Consider the following 18,215-nt stretch of genomic DNA (forward strand, 5'->3'; position numbering starts at 1 on the left):
GGTGGCTAAGAGTCGGACACAATGAGCAACTTCACTTTCACACATTGGAGAAGGAAATGGCAACCCACTCCAGTGTTCTTGCCTGGAGAATCCCAGGGACGGGGGAGCCTGGTGGGCTGCCGTCTATGGGGTCACACAGAGTCAGACACGACTGAAGTGACTTAGCAGCAGCAGCAGGACTGCAGGATACACAGATTCAAGAAGCAGTTGAATTTGTGTTCTGCCAGACCACAAAATGGCTTATAAGGGAAGAACACTGAAGATTACTATGAGTTACTTGAATTGTTTTTCAAGAATTATAATTGGAGCTGGCAAGAAGTAAGGGTGCTTATTAATTAAGAATTGGTTGGAGTCTAAAAAGGTTGTCTAGTTACAAAGGGAGACCTTGAGACCACAAGGTTGCAGCTGGCAAGTGTTGTTTTGAATACAACTGGTAGTGTCTTTGGGTCTGGTACAGTTCAAATAGAGCTCAAGTTCTCATGGTGTAGAGATGTGTCTGAGATCATATCCTCAATGGCCACCTGACTCCATTTTTGTATGCCTGCAAGTGTGGTTAATCCATTATAATTTCTATTTGTCATCAGTTCAGTTCAGTTGCTCAGTCGTGTCCAACTCTTTGCAACCCCATGAACCGCGGCACGCTAGGCCTCCCTGTCCATCACCAACTCCCAGAGTCCACCTAAACCCATGTTCATTGAGTTGATGATGCTATCCAACCATTTCATCCTCTGTCATCCCCTTCTCTTCCTGCCCTCAATCTCTCCCAGCATCAGGGTCTTTTCCAGAGTCAGCTCTTTGCATCAGGTGGCCAAAGTATTGGAGTTTCAGCTTCAACATCAGTCCTTCCAATGAACACCCAGGACTAATCTCCTTTAGGATGGACTGGTTGGATCTCCTTGTAGTCTAAGGGACTCTCAAGAATCTTCTCCAACACCACAGTTCAAAAGCATCAATTCTTTAGCACTCAGCTTTCTTCAATTTGTCATCAAGATTATATATCTTCTGTTGGTGACTCCAAAATTACTTTACTAAGGAGGCTTAAAGATTCAATCTGGTCAGGAAGAGAGTGCCTAGGGGACTTGACTGGAACTTGAATTTGCATAGCAGACACACTATTTTTATTTGCAGTGATTGGGAGGGTGGGTATTACAGAGTTGGGAAGAGGTTAGCTATAGCCCCACATACCATCCTTTAAGCCATCACTGTCCTTGCCTATGATGGTGATTTCCAACAAATCAAAATTACCATGAGACTCAGATTTTTAAAAAATACATACTTTCAGGTCCTACTCCAGAGCCACTGAGCTAGAATCTCTTGGGTAGGGTCCGAGATTCTAGTGTTTCAGAGTCTGTGTTGGGAAATTCAAGCTGAAGGTATCTTAGCACCTTCTTGGCAAGTAGTAACTTCTTGTAAATACAGGGTGTGCATCCAATCTGGAAACATAAGCAAACACATAATAAATGCTTTAATTGCTACTGTATATTACTGTATAAAATTAAGTGATAATTCTGTTTCCCAAAATGTATCTTTACTGTTAGATTAATTAAACAAGAAGACCATCAGACTGAGGTGGCTTTCATATCACACCCTAGTAGCCTACGTAAGCAAACCAAAACCTAAGGCTGAAATGCATCCAGCTGAAAAAATCAAAACCTAAGGACAGTCTATCCCAAACAGCCAACTAGGCTTCCCTGCATAAGGCAATCACCTAACACTCTAACCAATCAAATCATTTCCTTGCTTCAGTACACTTCAGTTCAGTCGCTCAGTCGTGTCTGACTCTTTGCAACCCCATGAATCACAGCACACCAGGACTCTCTGTCCATCACCAACTCCTGGAGTTTGCTCAGATTCATGTCCATCGAGTCAGTGATGCCATCCAGCCATCTCATCCTCTGTCGTCCCCTTCTCCTCCTGCCCCCAATCCCTCCCAGCATCAGAGTCTTTTCCAATGAGTCAACTCTTTGCATGAAGTGGCCAAAGTACTAGAGTTTCAGCTTTAGCATCATTCCTTCCAAAGAAATCCCAGGGCTGATCTTCAGAATGGACTGGTTGGATCTCCCTGCAGTCCAAGGGACTCTCAAGAGTCTTCTCCAACACCACAGTTCAAAAGCATCAATTCTTTGGCGCTCAGCCTCCTTCACAGTCCAACTCTCACATCCATACATGATCACAGGAAAAACCATAGCCTTGACTAAATGGACCTCAGTCAGTAAAGTAATGTCTCTGCTTTTGAATATGCTATCTATGTTGGTCGTTAACTTTTCTTCCAAGGAGTAAACATCTTTTAATTTCATGGCTGCAATCGCTATCTGCAGTGATTTTAGAGCTCCAAAAAATAAAGCCTGACACTGTTTCCACTGTTCCCCCATCTATTTCCCACGAAGTGATGGGACTGGATGCCATGAACTTCGTTTTCTGAAGAGCTTTAAGTCAACTTTTTCACTTGCCTCTTTCACTTTCATCAAGAGGCTTTTCAGGTCCTCTTCACTTTCTGCCATAAGGGTGGTGTCATCTGCATATCTGAGGTTATTGATATTTCTCCTGGCAATCTTGATTCCAGCTTGTGCTCCTTCCAGTCCAGCGTTTCTCATGATGTACTCTGCATAGAAGTTAAATAAGCAGGGTGACAGTATACGGCCTTGACACACTTCTTTTCCTATTTGAAACAGGTCTGTTGTTCCGTGTCCAGTTCTAACTGTTGCTTCCTGACCTGCATACAGATTTCTCAAGAGGCAGGTCAGGTGGTCTGGTATTCCCATCTCTTTCAGAATTTTCCATAGTTTATTGTGATCCACACAGTCAAAGGCTTTGGCATAGTCAATAAAGCAGAAATAGAATTTTTTTCTGGAACTCTTTTGCTTTTTCCATGATCCAGCAGATGTTGGCAATTTGATCCCTGGTTCCTCTGCCTTTTCTAAAACCAGCTTGAACATCAGGAAGTTCATGGTTCATGTATTGCTGAAGCCTGGCTTGGAGAATTTTGAGCATTACTTTACTAGCATATGAGATAACTGCCATTGTGCGGCAGTTTGAGCATTCTTTGGCATTGCCTTTCTTTGGGATTGGAATGAAAACTGACCTTTTCCAGTCCTGTGGCCACTGCTGAGTTTTCCTAATTTGCTGGCATATTGAGTGCAGCACTGTCACAGCATCATCTTTCAGGATTTGATACAGCTCAACTGGAATTCCATCACTTCTACTAGCTTTGTTCATAGTGATGCTTTCTAAGGCCCACTTGACTTCACATTCCAGGATGTCTGGCTCTAGATGAGTGATCACACCATCGTGATTATCCGGGTCATGAAGATCTTTTTTGTACAGTTCTTCTGTGTATTCTTGCCACCTCTTCTTAATATCTTCTGCTTCTCTTAGGTCCATACCATTTCTGTCCTTTATCGAGCCCATCTTTGCATGAAATGTTCCCTTGGTATCTCTAATTTTCTTGAAGAGATCTCTAGTCTTTCCCATTCTGTTGTTTTCCTCTATTTCTTTGCATTGATCGCTGAAGAAGGCTTTCTTATCTCTTCTTGCTATTCTTTGGAACTCTGCATTCAGATACTTTTATCTTTCCTTTTCTCCTTTGCTTTTTGCTTCTTTTCTTTTCACAGCTATTTGTAAGGCCTCCCCAGACAGCCATTTTGCTTTTTTGCATTTCTTTTCCATGGGGATGGTCTTGATCACTGTCTCCTGTACAATGTCATGAACCTCCATCCATAGTTCATCAGGCACTCTATCTATCAGATCTAGTCCCTTAAATCTATTTTTCACTTCCACTGTATAATCATAAGGGATTTGATTTAGGTCATACTTGAATGGTCTAGCAGTTTTCCCTACTTTCTTCAATTGAAATCTGAATTTGGTAATAAGGAGTTCATGATCTGAGCCACAGTCAGCTCCTGGTCTTGTTTTTGTTGACTGTATAGAGCTTCTCCATCTTTGGCTGCAAAGAATATAATCAATCTGATTTCGGTGTTGGCCATCTGGTGATGTCCATGTGTAGAGTCTTCTGTTGTGTTATTGGAAGAGGGTGTTTGCTAAGACCAGTGCATTTTCTTGGCAAAGCTCTATTAGTCTTTGCCCTGCTTAATTCCGCATTCCAAGGCCACATTTGCCTGTTACTCCAGGCGTTTCTTGACTTCCTACTTTTGCATTCCAGTCCCCTATAATGAAAAGGACATCTCTTTTGAGTGATAGTTCTAAAAGGTCTTGTAGGTCTTCATAGAACCATTCAACTTCAGCTTGTTCAGCGTTACTGGTTGGGGCATAGACTTGGGTTACCATAATACTGAATGGTTTGCCTTGGAATTGAACAGAGATCATTCTGTCATTTTTGAGATTGCACCCAAGTACTGCATTTTGGACTCTTTTGTTGACCATGATGGATACTCCTTTTCCCTTTATAGTCTTTCCCTTAACTTCTGTCTATGAAGTGGCTCCTAACCATTTCTGGTTTGATGCGGCCAAGTTCCAGTCGATTTTTGCTCAAACTTTTAAAAGTTTTAGTATGCCTCAGTTTCTCGTATAAGACTACAGATAGCTTAGTGTAAAATACGCTCTAGTCAAACTGATTTTGTTGTTATTGTTTAGTTCCTAAGTCATGTCCAACTGTTTGGGACCCCATGAACTATAGCTGCCAGACTCCTCTGTCCATGGGATGTCCCAGGCAACAATACTGGAGTGGGTTGCTCTTTCCTTCTCCAGGGGATCTTCTCCACCTAGTGATGGAAACCACCTTTTCTGCATTGGCAGGGGGATTCCTTACCCTGGAGCCACCAGGGAAGCCCAAGGAAGCTTTTATCTTCTGTTATTCATTGTGAAGGATATAAAAGAGGAATGAAATAATGACAAACAAAAATGTTGGGTTAGCCAAAAAGTTCGTTCGGGTTTTTCCACACCATCTTGTGGAAAAACCCAAAGAACCCAAATGAAATTTTTGGCCAACCCAGTAATAATATCTACCATCTACTGAGTACTTAATACGTGTCATGTGCTTTATTAAATGCTCTACATGCACTGTTTCATTTATTATTTACCAGACTTACCTTCTGTGGAAACTAATCAGGACCAACCTATCCATTATGCTTATTAGGTACAACGCCTAGGACCCACAATGCTTTTAGAGGTCCATGAAAATGTTTAAGTTTCTTTGAATCAGAAGGGAAAATAAAGGAATATAATCTTCCCTGGATATTAGTTTTTCTCACAACCATAAAAGGTAATTTATAATATTTTTTATGGAGTAAGCATCCATGAGGGCAAAATGCCTTTGGGCCTCAGAAAGTCATAATGTAGCCCTTGCTATAATCATTCCCACTTAACAAATAAAGAAACTGAGGCTCAATCAAGTGGAGAAATAAAACATGTGACAGAGCAAGAAATGGTAGAGATAATTTTGGATATAGCTCTGAGGGACTCTACTGATGACCCTTTTAATTACTACACTAGACAACATTATGTAGCAAGAAGCTCACACTAAATTTGGAAAACAAATTTGTTTAACACTAGTCAATTAGAAAACACTTCAGGAAAAGGAAAGAATATAATTAACTGCCCAAATTCAGGGACAGATCCACACTATGTAGGACCTCAGGCTTTTACAATTTGAAAGATCTTCTTTCAGAAAAAATAGTAAAGTATAAATAAATGTTAGGCCTATAGTTTTTGGAGGGAACTGTCCCAAGAAGGGAGCCTTCAAATGGAAGCCTCATTTTGTGTGTGTGTGTGTGTGTGTGTGTGTGTGTGTGCTTAGGCCCATCAGGCATGTCCAACTCTTTGCTACTCTATGGACTGTAGCATGTCAGGCTCCTCTGCTCATGGAATTCTCCAGACAAGAACACTGGAGTGGGTTGCCATGCCCTCCTCCAGGGGATCTTCCTGACCCAGGGGCTGAACCTGCATCTCTTACATCTCCTGTATGGCAGGCAGGTTCTTTACCATTAGCGCCACCTGGGAAGCCTGGAAGCCCCATTAGCTTCATGGCAAATCCATCTCATCTAAATGTCCTTGCACCTGAAGAAGACCAGACAAGGAATGAATCAGTGTCAGCAAGGAATATCAGCAGAGATTTTTAGGAGAAGCTGGGACTTTGAAATGTGGCTGTGATTGATGTTTTTGAACTGTGGTGTTGGAGAAGATTCTTGAGAGTCCCTTGGACTGCAAGGAGATCCAACCAGTTCATTCTAAAGGAGATCAGTCCTGGGTGTTCTTTGGACGGAATGATGCTAAAGCTGAAACTCCAATACTTTGGCCACCTCATGTGAAGAGTTGACTCACTGGAAAAGACTCTGATGCTGGGAGGGATTGGGGGCAGGAGGAAAAGGGGACGACCAAGGATGAGATGGCTGGATGGCATCAGGGACTCGATGGACATGAGTTTGGGTGAACTCTGGGAGTCAGTGATGGATAGGGAGGCCTGGCGTGCTGCAATTCATGGGGTCACAAAGAGTCGGATACGACTGAGCAACTGAACTGAATTGAACTGTGATTGGGCACCGAGTGAAAAAGGCAGTGCGGGGAGTGTGAACACTGTCTGTTCAGGGAAGGACAGAAAATACCACCTGCCTGAAACCCACAGTGACACTGGCCAGAGGGGAACCACTGTGTTTGCTGAGGAAGGCAGCGCCTAATTTAAATGCCAACATGGAAAGTCTGCTGGGAATGTTCATACATTCCTCAGTCTTACAGCATTACGCAGTGAAAAGCATCAAAAAGATGAGAAATCAGGACTTCCCTGGTGTCCAACGACTAAGACTCTGTGTTTCCAATGCTGGGGTCCCAGGTTCAATCCCTGATCAGGGAACTAGATCCCACATGCTGCAACTAAGAGTTCACATGTTGCGATGAAAGATTCTGCATGGTGCAATAAAGATCAAAGATCCTACATGCCACAATTAAGATCCAGCTCAGCCAAATAAATAAAAATAAATAGTTTTTTAAAGAAGAGAAAAAAAAGAGGGTGAGAAATCTGGTGCCAAGGGCAGGACTCTTAGGAGGGGTGGAAAGAGGCATAGAGATCTAACTGAAGGACTATTACAGGTTTATTTTAATTAGTGCCTTATAAATTATGGGTGGCAGAGAGAAGCAAGGAGTGAAATAAGAGAAAGAAAGACTAAGAATGAAAAAAGATCAATCAGGCCGATGTGAGGACTAAACGGGGCTAAGAGCCAGAAATAATTTTTACATTCTGAGCCTGGTCAATTGAAGGAATAGCTTTGGGACTGCCAGAAATGTAGGGGGTGGTTAGATGTGCTTCGAGAGAAGCTAAATCCAGCTATGCCAAAAACTCGAAGCAACTGGGCTACATGTATTCCTGGGGGGAGCTGAGTCCTGGGACAGGGAAATACCCTGAAAGAATTTGAAGGGACTCTGCTGGGGGCTCAACTCTCCACTGGATCAACACATTCTTTCTCCAATATGTTATCAGCATTTAGAACCCCCAGTCAGGTCTTACCCTAACTGACTTAGAAGCATTTTGCTTTTAACATGGCTTTTGTTGAACACTATTATGAAATGAGCTATAATTTCACTCTCAGGGTTTCAGGTGAGTTATAATTTAACTCTCAGAATTTCAGCCTATCTTGTGCCTCTCTCCAGGTGAGTGGGCAAGAAAACTAGTCACAATGAAAATAGAAAACATAAAGAGAATAATTATGAGAGGGCATTACCAAGATATACAAAGCAGGGATATGGAATTAGAAAGAGGGTGGAGTCTTCCGATGATTCAAAATATATTGATTGCATACTTGTTCCACGTCATGCTCTTTGCTTGGAACAAAAGATATTACTGTGAAAGAGACGCAGTGTCTGCTTGGAAGGTGTCTGAGTTTTCAAGGATGGCTGTTTGGGAAAGTGACAGGGTCAGAGAGAGGATTAAAACAGCAAATTCTAGAGGGTGAGGAGCAAGATGATGAATTTAGTCAAATGTGATATTCTGAAAAATGTATGCTATGTCTAATACACAGTTGCAAACATGGAAATGGTGAAAAAAGGCAAGGCAGGGGTTACAAATGTTAGGGTACAGAAACCAGCATAAAGTCAGTGCCAGAGGCAGACATAGAGGATGAAACTATTGTTTCCAAGGCTAATAGTATCTATGTGTTTTTTGTTTTTTAATTTATTTGCCTGCACCAGGTAGTAGTTTTGGCAGTTGGGACTTTCAGCCTTTGTTGTGGCACATGATTAGTTGGGGCATGCAAACTCTTACTTGCGGCATGAGAGATCTAGTTCATTGACAGAGGATTGAACCTGGACCCCCTGCATTTGGGAACGTCAAGTCTCAGCTATTGAGTCACCAGGGAAGTCCCCAGTGGAGGTTTTCAACAAAATGACAGTTGCTTCAAAAATCAAAGAATGATACAGAACTGGTAAAAGACAGGAAAAGTGTTAAAGAATGGTGACGATAGCACAGACAAGTTAGCCAAACGTGGAGAAGATTCAACATCAGATCTTGCTTTATGAGATAGAAATTTAACTGTAAGTACTTCTTTACCAACATCCCCAAATGGTGATACATAGATTGTATAATTCCTCATTTCTAAACATTACTCCATGAATTATTTAGCTATAGTTTCTAAGTATATGGGGCTGTATCATGATAGATAAATGATAGATATAGCTATCAGTTCAGTTCAGTTGCTCAGTCATGCCCAACTCTTTGCAACCCCATGAATTGCAACACGCCAGGTCTCCCTGTCCATCACCAACTCGCAGTTCACTCAGACTCATGTCCATCAAGTCAGTGATGCCATCCAGCCATCTCATTCTCTGTTGTTCCCTTCTCCTCCTGCCCCCAATCCCTCCCAGCATCAAGGTCTTTTCCAATGAGTCAACTCTTTGACCAAAGTACTAGAGTTTCAGCTTTAGCATCATTCCTTCCAAAGAAATCCAGGGCTGATCTCCTTTAGAATGGACTGGTTGGATCTGCTTGCAGTCCAAGGGACTCTCAAGAGTCTTCTCCAACACTACAGTTCAAAAGCATCAATTCTTGGGTGCTCAGCTTTCTTCAGTCCATCTCTCACATCCATACATGACAACTGGAAAAACCATAGCCTTGACTAGATCGACCTTAGTCGGCAAAGTAATGTCTCTGCTTTTGAATATGCTATCTAGGTTGGTCATAACTTTCCTTCCAAGGAGTAAGCATCTTTTAATTTCATGGCTGCAATCGCTATCTGCAGAGATTTTAGAGCTCCAAAAAATAAAGTCTGACACTGTTTCCACTGTTCCCCCATCTATTTCCCATGAAGTGATGGGACCGGGTGCCATGATATTCATTTTCTGCATGTTGAGCTTTAAGCCAACTTTTTCACTTGCCTCTTTCACTTTCATCAAGAGGCTTTTCAGGTCCTCTTCACTTTCTGCCATAAGGGTGGTGTCATCTGCATATCTGAGGTTATTGATATTTCTCCCGGCAATCTTGGTTCCAGCTTGTGCTCCTTCCAGCCCAGCGTTTCTCATGATGTACTCTGCATAGAAGTTAAATAAGCAGGGTGACAGTATACAGCCTTGACACACTCCTTTTCCTATTTGAAACCAGTCTTTTGTTCCATGTCCAGTTCTAACTGTTGCCTCCTGACCTGCATACAGATTTCTCAAGAGGCAGGTCAGGTGGTCTGGTATTCCCATCTCTTTCAGAATTTTCCATAGTTTATTGTGATCCACACAGTCAAAGGCTTTGGCATAGTCAATAAAGCAGAAATAGAATTTTTTTCTGGAACTCTTTTGCTTTTTCCATGATCCAGTGGATGTTGGCAATTTGATCCCTGGTTCCTCTGCCTTTTCTAAAACCAGCTTGAACATCAGGAAGTTCACGGTTCAAATATTGCTGAAGCCTGGCTTGGAGAATTTTGAGCATTACTTTACTAGCATATGAGATAACTGCCATTGTGCGGCAGTTTGAGCATTCTTTGGCATTGCCTTTCTTTGGGATTGGAATGAAAACTGACCTTTTCCAGTCCTGTGGCCACTGCTGAGTTTTCCTAATTTGCTGGCATATTGAGTGCAGCACTTTCACAGCATCATCTTTCAGGATTTGAAACAGCTCAACTGGAATTCCATCACCTCCACTAGCTTTGTTCATAGTGATGCTTTCTAAGGCCCACTTGACTTCACATTCCAGGATGTCTGGCCATAGGTGAGTGATCACACCATCATGATTATCTTGGTCATGAAGATTTTTTTTGTACAGTTCTCTATGTATTCCTGCCATCTCTTCTTAATATCTTCTGCTTCTGTTAGGTCCATACCATTTCTGACCTTTATCAAGCCCATCTTTGCATGAAATTTTCCCTTGGAATCTCTAATTTTCTTGAAGAGATCTCTAGTCTTTCCCATTCTGTTGTTTTCCTCTATTTCTTTGCATTGATCCGTGAGGAAGGCTTTCTTATCTCTTCTTGCTATTCTTTAGAACTCTGCATTCAGATGCTTACATCTTTCCTTTTTGCTTCTTTTCTTTTCACAGCTATTTGTAAGGCCTCCCCAGACAGCCATTTTGCTTTTTTGCATTTCTTTTCCATGGGGATAGTCTTGATCCCTGTCTCCTGTACAATGTCACGAACCTCCATCCATACTTCATCAGGCACTCTATCTATCAGATCTAGTCCCTTAAATCTATTTCTCACTTCCACTGTACAATCATAAGGGATTTGATTTAGGTCATACTTGAATGGTCTATTGGTTTTCCCTACTTTCTTCAATTTAAGTCTGAATTTGGTAATAAGGAGTTCATGATCTGAGCCACAGTCAGCTCCCAGTCTTGTTTTTGCTGAATGTATAGAGCTTCTCCATCTTTGGCTGCAAAGAATATAATCAATCTGATTTCAGTGTTGAACATCTGGTGATGTCCATGTGTAGAGTCTTCTCTTGTGTTGTTGGAAGAGGGTGTTTGCTATGAGCAGTGCGTTCTCTTGACAAAACTCTATTGCCCTTGCCCTGCTTCATTCCGTATTCCAAGGCCAAATTTGCCTGTTACTCCAGGTGTTTCTTGACTTCCTACTTTTGCATTCCAGTCCCCTATAATGAAAAGGATATCTTTTTCGGGTGTTAGTTCTAAAAGGTCTAGTAGGTCTTCATAGAACCGTTCAACTTCAGCTTGTTCAGTGTTACTGGTTGGGGCATAGGCTTGGATCACCGTGATTTTGAATGGTTTGCCTTGGAAACAAACACAGACCATTCTGTCATTTCTGAGATTACATCCGAGTACTGTATTTCTGACTCTTTTGTTGACCATGATGGCTACTCCATTTCTTCTGAGGGATTCCTGCCTGCAGTAGTAGATATAATAGTCATCTGAGTTAAATTCACCCATTCCAGTCCATTTTACTTTGCTGATTCCTAGAATGTCAGTGTTCACTCTTGCCATCTCCTGTTTGACTACTTCCAATTTACCTTGATTCATGGACCTAACTTTCCAAGTTCTTACGCAATATTGCTCTTTATAGCATTGGACCTTGCTTATGTCACCAGTCACATCCACAACTGGGTATTGTTTTTGCTTTGGCTCCATCCCTTCATTCTTTCTGGAGTTATTTCCCCACTGATCTCCAGTAGCATATTGGGTACCTACCGACCTGGGGAGTTCTTCTTTCAGTATCCTATCATTTTGCCTTTTCATACTGTTCATGGGGTTCTCAAGGCAAGAATACTGAAGTGGTTTGCCATTCCCTTCTCCAGTAGACTACTTTCTGTCAGACCTCTCCACCATGACCTGCCCATCTTGGGTGGCCCCATACAGCATGGCTTAGTTTCATTGAGTTAGACAAGGCCGTGGTCTGTGTGCTTAGATTGACTAGTTTGCTGTGATTATGGTTTCAGCGTGTCTGCCCTCTGATGCTCTCTCACAACACCTACCATCTTACTTGGGTTTCTCTTGATATACAGATTTGACTAGAGAGAAATTTAACACAGAGAATTGATTCCATGGTGGCCATAGACTGAGAAGGCAACTGGCAACACTGAGGCAATCCAGAGATTAGCAACAGCAGGCATTCATTACCAATTCTATGCCTGTGGGGACAACAGAAGGAGGTGGCTTCATCCAAGCTTAAAGCTGAACCCATCTGGAGTAAGTTACAGCCAAAGTGGGGACTGCCCAACAGAAGCTGGGAGCCAAGTGAGGGAATCCAGAGGAACCAAGAAACATCCTTCCTTTTCTCCTTCGTCCTGCTAATCTAGGTCAGTCCTATTAGTGTCTCCCACTATCAGAGCCCAAGGAAGCCTGGAAATTGTAGTTCCCTTTCACAGGGGTAAGAGTAAACGGAAAACAGCAGAGGAAGTGATGGTCTTTTTGTTACTGATTTGTAAATTTATTATATGGTGATCAAAGATTGTAGTCTATTTGATAATAATTATTTGTTATTTATTGAAACTCATTTTGAGGCCTATGACATAGGTTTTGTAAATGTTCCAAGTTTTATTGAAGAGTATATACTCTCTATTTTGTTTGGGGGCAGTGCTCCACAAATGTAGGTCAGACTTGGTTTGTTAGTTGTGTTGCCCACACCATAAAGATATTAATACATTTTTATCCATACAGCTATTCTGATGGTATGAAGTCAGTTTTTGAAAGGAGTTTGTTAAAGATCTTTCATTATGATCATGGATTTATTAAATTCACATGCCAGTTATATGAAAAATGAGGAATATGAATGGAAATAGATGGAAGGCTGGTACACTAGGCCAGGTGAGAAATGATGGTAGCTTAGCCTAAGATGGTAAGAATATAGAGAGAAAGAAAAAGAGAAATTAATGTTGATTTCTAGGTTTCTGGCTTGGGAAACTGGGTGAATGGGGGTACAGTTCACATATATGGATTGCCACTCACCAGGGATTTTTGCTTGAGCAAATTACATAAATTCTCTGGACTCAGTGTTCTTATTTATAAAAATGGGTATAATAGATTCTATTTCATAGGGTTATTGTGATGGTAAAAAGAGTTAATATATGAAAAGTATTTAGCACTTAGCTAAATAAATCCTCTATATAAGCTTTTATTATTATCAACTAATGTATGGTTAAAGAAGTGAAGGATTGGATTTAAGGTGGGAAATCAAGATTTCCTATTGAAGCTCATTATGTTTGTCAGTTACCTTTTAAAAAAACACTTATTTTTATTTATTTAGTAAGTTGCACTGTCTTAGTTACGACATGTGGATCATAGATTTTGGTTGCGGCATGACAGCTCTTAGTTGTGGCATGCAAGATCTAGTTCTGTGACTGTGGATCAAACCTGAGCCCCATGCTTTGGAAGTGTGGAGTCTTAGCTACTGGATACCAGGGAAGTCCCTGTAAGTTACCTTTTAGTAAAGAGAGTCTGAGTAATCTCGGCAAGCTCTGCTTAGGAATGAAAGAGGATAGAAGTAAGAAAAGACCACTGTAAGGTCCAAGGCCACCTACAAGAGGTGGCGGAATCAAGGAAAGGAGAGTAGACAATAGCTTCAGGAGCAAATAAGGATCACTTCAGAATGAGATGGAATAACTGAATAACAGCCCACATGTACTTTCTGCTTATTTTTGTTTTGCAGTGCTACACTGTGTTGTTGTCTGGCTTGGTTCTAGCTAAGGAAGCCAGTCATCCTCAAAAGACTGCAGAAGAGCAGAGCTCTGGAAAAAAAAAAAGGTTGCAATTAACAGAGCAACATTAATTTACCTCATGTGTGATTTATCATAAGATTAGCAAATAGGTTACTCTAGCAACAGGTTGTTGAGAAGCCTGCATTAAACTTGTGGTACAACTGGAAAAAGTAATTAACCTGACACATATTCACAAACACGTTTGTTTCTGGCTTTGAGCTACTGCGTGGAATAAAAGTGGAAATTATGAATTCCATAGTATGCACTGCCTTGGCAGATTTTAGTGTGTGATTATGCATGACCACACCTCTCCCACAAGTTTGCACAGGCTTAGGAATTTTCTTATTAAGGTTGTTACACAATCTGCAATTTAGCAAGGGTATAGAAATGAATGGAAAGAGTATTCCCAAGCATATTCATCTTGATTTATAATTATGTGTCCCCCTTCACTGGGTTAGTGCCAAATTATTTTTTTCTTGTCTGTAGTGTTAAGAAGGAGAGCTTTGCTTTAAGCTTATTGTAATTGAAGCCATCTTTCATATATTAGTTTTAGATTGATCTCACATAAATTATAAGCTATATTCAATAACAAAGCCATTATCACACTTCACATAAATAGAAAATAAAAAGCAAGTTCTGTGTGAAGAGAGGAGATTTAACATGTACTTTGACTCTCTTGACCTTCTGTTAGTGGGCTAACACAACCAGTGAAGGGATATTTTAAGGCTTAAACCCAATATATGGAGAGCTAGAAAAGGGATCATTTTGGAAGTTGGATAGCAGATGAATACACAGGGATAGAATAAAAAGAGCTGAGAAAGTTGAATTCAATCAAACAATAGAGAATACTAAGAAGTAATCTGATTTACAGAGAATCAAAGACTTAGAAACTAGGATTTCCCTGCAAGTCCAGTGGTTAAGACTCTGGGCTTCCACTGCAGGGGGCACAGATTCCACCCCTGGGTGGGGAACTAAGATCTCACATGCCACAAAGTGCAACCAAAAAGGGGGGGGGGGCTGGGGTTGGGGGAGCTCATCTATTCACTCATTGAACCCTAACTGTGGGTCATCATGTGCCAGGCACCGAGGACACACAATAGTTGGGATGACCTCATCCTTTTTCTTGAGGAGCTTAAAACCTCAGGAAGAAGAAGGTTGGGGTGTGGGATGCTGCAGTAGTTGGGGATGCCTTCTTGGAAGACAAAGTCGCTTTTGCAAACCTGTCAAGAAGAGAATAAGCAGAAGTAAAGGAGGGATAAAGAAGAGATCCTGCATGCCATTTGGCAGCAAAAAAAAACAAAACAAATCAATTTAAAAAAAAAACCTTAGAAACTAATGGCAGCAGCTTCTTGTAGAAGTGAAAATAAAAGGGGTATAGATTTAATAAGGAAGATTATTAGGAAGACTGTTTTAGAAAGACCTGGATCCTTAGATTCCTCCCCAGATCCAAGCAGCATCCAGAAATTGCCCCTTCCTTAACTGGCAGAGTGATGGTTTATCTTTAGAATGACATAAAATAGATGGTCTGCATGGAAGAATACCAGTGCAGTTGAGGGCAAGAGAGCAGGACTATCAACCGGGGAATAAATGAATGTATACATATTTGATTTGGAGACATGCAATAACATGTCTCCATGTGATAACATGTGATCTTTCTCAGTTCTGAGTCCAGGACACTGAAAGCTAGATCTTCACCCTCCTGGCAGGACACTGAAAGAGTCTTCTCTAGGAATATGGCCAGTCGGTGATGAAAGCCATGACATTGGAAAGGTACTGACATCAGAAATTTCCCCAATAAACAGCTCACCCTGATGCTCATATAGGAAAATTCATATCAGACTAGCTCATCTCTCACATCCTCAGAGCTTCCAGTCAATATTTTAGTATCACACACTTAGATATTGTCAAGTACAAAGACTATGTATGAGAAATCTGAGGAAAGCTAACCTGGAAGATAGAAAATAAAATAAAGGGAAAAAAGTAATGTTGAAAAATTAAAGACACAATAAAGGTCAAAAACATCACAAAGTGAAATGACTGTTAACTATGAAAAAGAACAGAATTCTCAGTTCAGTTCACTCGCTCAGTCGTCTCCAACTCTTTGCAACCCCATGGACTGCAGCACGCCAGGCTTCCCTGTCCGTCACCAACTCCTGTAGCCTACTCAGACTCACGTCAATCATGTCAGTGATGCCATCCAACCATCTCATCCTCTGTCATCCCCTTCTCCTCCCACCTTCAATCTTTCCCAGTATCAGGGTCTTTTCCAATGAGTTGGTTCTTTGCATCAGGAGGCCAAAATATTGGAGTTTCAGCTTCAGCATCAGTCCTTCCAATGAATATTGACTACTGATTTCCTTTAGGATTGGCAGGTTGGATCTCCTTGCAGTCCAAGGCACTCTCAAGAGTCTTCTCCAACACCAAAATTCAAAAGCATCAATTCTTCTATGCTCAGCTTTCTTTATAGTCCAACTCTCACATCCACGCCTGACTACTGGAAAAACCATAGTTTTGACTAGACGAATCTTTGTTGGTAAAGTAATATCTCTGCTTTTTAATATGTTGTCTAGGTTGGTCATAGCTTTTCTTCCAAAGAGTAAGCGTCTTTTAATTTCATGGCTGCAGGCACCAACTGCAGTGATCTTAGAGTCCCCCAAAATAAAGTCTGCTACTGTTTCCACTGTTTCCCCATCTATTTGCCATGAACTGATGGGACCAAATGCCATGATCTTAGTTTTCTTAAGGTTGTGTTTTAAACCAACTTTTTCACTCTCCTCTTTCACTTTCATCAAGAGGCTCTTTAGTTCTTCGCTTTCTGCCATAATGGTGGTGTCATCTGCATATCTGAGGTTATTGATATTTCTCCCGGCAATCTTGATTACAGCTTGTGCTTCATCCGGCCTGGCATTTCTCATGATTTACTCTGCATATATGTTAAATAAACAGGGTGACAATATACAGCCTTGATGTGCTCCTTTCCTGATTTGGAACTAGTCTGTTGTTCCATGTCCAGTTCTAACTGTTGCTTCTTAACCTGCATACAGATTTCTCAGGAGGCAGGTCAGGTGGTCTGGTATTCCCATCTCTTGAAGAATTTTCCAGTTTGTTGTGATCATAGCCAAAAGCTTCGGCGTAGTCAATAAAGCAGAAGTAGATGTTTTTTGGGAATTCTCTTGCTTTTTCTATGATCCAACAGATGTTGGCAATTTGATCTCTGGTTCCTCTGCCTTTTCTAAATTCATCTTGAACATCTGGAAGTTCACGGTTCATGTACTATTGAGGCCTGGCTTGGAGAATTTTGAGCATTACTTTGCTAGCGTGTGAGATGAGTACAGTTGTGTGGTAGTTTAAACATTCTTTGGCATTGCCTTTCTTTGGGATTGGAATGAAAACTGAACTTTTCCAGTCCTGTGTCCACTGCTGAGTATTCCAGATTTGCTGGCATATTGAATGCAGCACTTTCACAGTATCACCTTTTAGGATTTGACATAGCTCAAACAAAATTCCATCACCTCCACTAGCTTCATTTGTAGTGATGCTTCCTAAGGCCCAGTGACTTTACATTCCAGGATGCCTGGCTCTAGGTGAGTGATCACACCATCATGGTTATCTGGGTCATGAAGATCTTTTTTTATATAGTTCTGTGTATTCTTGCCACCTTTTCTTAATATCTTCTGCTTCCGCTAGGTCCACACCATTTCTGTCCTTTATTGGCTTCTACTCCCAAATAAACAGAATTCTATCCCCAAATAAATAAACAAACAAGTAAATAAGTGGAACATTCCAAAAACACAGTGAATGTCTTAGAAATTAAATACAGTGACAGAAATAAAAATATTTGATAGAAAGTTTAAAATATAAAGTGAAGGAGTTTTATCAGCAAAAAGAAAAGAAGACAGAAAATAGATTAAAAAAACTTCTGAGACAATTAAGAAACTGATCATGGAAAAACTAGCATTAAAAAAGAGAGGAAATTTCCAAACTGCAAAATTTACTGAGTGAAAACAGATTCATGCTAGTACAACATTGTGAAATTTCACATTTAGGGCAAGGAGAAGATCCTGCAAGACTGTAAAGAGGAAAAAAAGTCCAGATCATACATATAGGATCAGCAATCAGTGAGAATAAAAATGTTCCCCCAAACATGGATAAAGGCAATTGTTCTATAATCACGGTAACAAGTGGCCATTAAAATGGTTTTAAACTTAATCAATCAAATGCACCTCCTTCCCCCACCCTGGAAGAATATGCCTTTGAAAGCCAACCAATCATGACTTGGTCACTTCTGATCACTGGCCTATCAGGGAAGGACTCACTCCAATAAACACACCCAAGGAATTGTGATTCTGCAGATGATGGCAACCCACTGAAGCCTCTGAAAATCCACTAGTCCCTGAACTCTGTGCTTCCCCAAAACCCCAGACAAGCTTAGCAGTCTGCTTTGCTTGGAGAAATCATGCCTAACCAGCATAGCTCTCCTGTACCATAGCAAGCAGTATATCCAGCTTTACTCTTTTATTTCAGATATTGAGTGGTGGTCTCATTAGCCTTTGACATAGATTTTTAATTTCTGAACAGGAGCACTTGAAGCTACAAAGCAATAGAGGAAGATTTTCAAAATTCTTAAGGAAAATAATTAACAA

General features: G+C 41.0%; 1 protein-coding gene across 11 annotated transcripts in view; it reads right to left on the minus strand.

Moving 5' to 3' along the window:
- Positions 1-18,215, minus strand: part of LOC138434017 (uncharacterized) — a 118,706-nt gene that overhangs the window by 50,974 nt on the left and 49,517 nt on the right. For 9 of the 11 annotated variants that reach the window (XR_011254611.1, XR_011254608.1, XR_011254609.1 and 6 more), the window contains one exon: positions 1,277-1,433. The gene's annotated coding sequence lies outside the window, so the exon portion shown is untranslated. Of the gene's footprint in view, positions 1-1,095; positions 1,434-18,215 lie in introns of those variants that run through there. The other 2 variants (XM_069577774.1, XM_069577775.1) reach the window with 1 other exon arrangement.

This window comes from Ovis canadensis, chromosome 2 (genome assembly GCF_042477335.2).
Source record: "Ovis canadensis isolate MfBH-ARS-UI-01 breed Bighorn chromosome 2, ARS-UI_OviCan_v2, whole genome shotgun sequence".
NCBI lineage: Eukaryota > Metazoa > Chordata > Mammalia > Artiodactyla > Bovidae > Ovis > Ovis canadensis.